Here is a 2,949-nt window from a genome sequence, read left to right as displayed (position 1 = left end):
GGAGTCCCCCTCTCGGCGTCCGGACCTGTAATGAGGCGCGGTGGCTCAGTGGTTAGGGCGGTCGGAGAGTGATCCAGTGTACCCGGGTTCGGACCCGACCACGGCGGCTGCGTTTCGATGGAGACGAAACGCATAGGCGCCCGTGTGATTTGCGATGTCAGTGCAAGTTAAAGATCACCAGGCCCCCTTTCTTCCTCTCGTTTTACCAATCCCTCCTTTATCACTTCCCTTAATTACGCGCATAACAGGTGTCGGCTGATATTTGAGACAGATACTGCGCCATTTCCTTTCCTAGAAAACCAATTATTATTATCCTCACTCTTCATGGGGGCCTGCTTTACGGACCGCTAAGCCCGCCGGCCAGAAATGACTGCTTTATTAGGCCTTATGTGAGGCACAAGCCCGTGGACGCCTGGACCAGTAGGAGACCACGCTGGAAGATTTTTTCATTCCTTTTTTTCTGATAAACGTTTTTTCCATCCATCCACCCATCAATCCGCAAACACTAATTTTCAATTTCGCCGTCTATTGACACGATCACCAGCGTCTTGCGATACATCAACTTTTCCCCCTGCAAGCCTGGTATCATCGTCTCCAGGAGCCTCAGCGGCACCCGTCGACACCACGTTTGTTAAGGCGGGGACAATTTTTGACCACTTTTCGGTCATTTGAAGCTTTCGTCACGCCGCGGTGGTGCTAAGCCTAACGGCGGCGGGGCCTGCGATGGCCCCGGTCGGGGATCCCTCGGCTCTGGCGGCTCCAAATCAAGTCACCGGATACGACCCGCAGTCCTTGCAGATCGTAACAATGGATACCCATCAATGCGAGGATACGACTCAAGGCGAGGATCCTCTACCAACCGAGGACGATTACCTCCAAGATATGGTGCGCGTCTGGCGCGGAAAGAAGAACGCGGCGGCGGCATCGAGGGACGCTGGTGCTGGTGCCACCCAGCAACAGGCGCCCGCTAGCTCTGCGCATACGCAGGGCGGGAGAGCGCTGAACGCAGCCTCGAAGAGCTCCAGGCAACTCCGGTGGCGGCCGCAGAACACGCCGCGCATTGAAAAAGATGACATCGTCGTGGTGCTGAAACCAAGTGAACACGGTCGACCTGAAGGCACCTTTTGGTCCTGGACGAGCCGGCGCTGCAGTCCGCAGCATCCTCGGGGACGACGCAAATGCTGGACTTGAGGTGTGGCCCGTTTGGGACCAAAACGTCCTTGTATTTGCACTGAAATCTGTCGACGCCGCGGAGAAGCTACTCCGGGATATTGTGCTGCCAGTAGGGGAACGCGAGCTACCGTTCTGGGGACACCCTAAACTCTCCAGTGCGTTCTGTCGAGGCGTCGTGATTGTTTCGCCAGACGAAACGTCTGAAAGCGTTAAACGAAAACTCAGTGCGGAACAAAATGTGGTGTATGTGCGCAAGCTAGGGGGAACCCCGGTTGCGGTGATCACCTTCGCGGGGACCAATGTGCCACGGACGGTGTTGTACAGCTACGAACGGCTCCCTGTTCACCTTTACAAGAAAACAGTGCCAGCATGCCACCGCTGTGGCACAGTGGGCCATCGGGCCGATGCGTGCCCGCGACCGCAGCCGGGCCGCTGCAAACGCTGCGGAGTCCAGGTTCCCGATGCCTCTCCTGACGGCCCGGCAGAACATGACTGTGTTCCGAGCTGCCTCATCTGCGTAGGCGGCCACCCTACCGAAGCTCCTGGCTGTGCCGGGCGGTTCCGGAAAGCCATCAAACCGAGCTCCCCATCCGGATCCAAACCGAAGACAAAGACGGGGCCCAAGCAGGCTCCTCCGCCCAAGGCCAAGAAAGCGCCAGCCGATCAGGAAACCAAGGCCAAACCCGGCACATCGAAACCTGTCAAGTCCGCGACCCAGGCGGTGCCCCCGGTCCTCAACGCCAGGGACTTCCCGCCCTTGGCACCCGTCCAACCACAGGTGAGCAGTTGGAGTAGGGCAGTCTCCGGGCCCCCTACCCGTCCCTCCCCTACCGAAACCGCCCTACAGCAGCAGGTAGAGGAGCTCAGGCGCCAGAACCAAATTCTAGCACGCAAAATTCAAGAATTAGGGGCCAAACAGGCCGGGTCATCCGAACCAATGCAAGAAGCTGAGCCAGATGACGAGGATGACGGATCATCCTTAACATCTTGCCTCACTAGCGTCTCGCGGCAGTGCGGGGACACGGTAATTGGATCTTCTGGTCGCGTCGCCGGCCTAGAGGCACTGCAGCGCCAAACCGAGCAACTGGAGGAGCAAGTGGCGGCACTCCCGAATCAAATCATGTCAGCAGTCCGCGAGTCCTTCCAGGACATGTTCAAGGCAGCTTTAACGCAAGCACTTCCCGACCTTATGGCCCAGGTCACTGACTCAATCCTTAAAGCCGTGACGCCCTGGGTCAGCACCCAAATTAAGAACGCCACTAGCTGCGAATCCCCTCACCTCAAACGTAAGACAGCCTCCCGCCAGGCAGCGCAGGAACATGGTTCAGGCTCTTCAGCTGGTGGGTCGGTGCGGCCAATCGCTGGGGTTGCGCTGGCTCCCGGCCAGAGTTCAGTTCATTTCAGTTCAGTTTATTTACCTTAAAGGCCCCCTTGTATCCGGGGTATTACATAAGGGGTCCGCTAGTCCGCTAGTCCGCTCGCCCGTAAATAAATAGAACAAAATGGCTAGCAGATCTAATAGGAATGATAAAAACCTTGAAACATTCCAGATCATCCAATGGAACTGCAGGGGTTTCAGAGCTTGAAAAAACGGTCACACCTCCAGCTCTACCTGCAGTCCGTAGGAGACATGCGGCACTCATTGCCCTGCAGGAGCCCGGCATAGACGCTAAATTATCAGGCTACAGCACCTTTCAGGGGGGCGCCTCTACGTGCATCTTGGTGAATAAAGCTTACACCTTGGTTCAGGTCGACTTCGACTTGAGTACCGAGCAA

The 2,949-nt window shown here is 56.9% G+C and overlaps 1 pseudogene; it reads left to right on the top strand.

The window, feature by feature from the left end:
* Positions 1-723: 723 nt before the first annotated feature.
* LOC144102741 (uncharacterized) lies at positions 724-2,596 on the top strand (annotated as a pseudogene).
* Positions 2,597-2,949: the final 353 nt, after the last annotated feature.

This window comes from Amblyomma americanum, chromosome 8 (genome assembly GCF_052857255.1).
Source record: "Amblyomma americanum isolate KBUSLIRL-KWMA chromosome 8, ASM5285725v1, whole genome shotgun sequence".
In the NCBI taxonomy this organism is placed as follows: Eukaryota; Metazoa; Arthropoda; class Arachnida; order Ixodida; family Ixodidae; genus Amblyomma; species Amblyomma americanum.
This window is presented reverse-complemented; position numbering and strand designations above follow the sequence as displayed.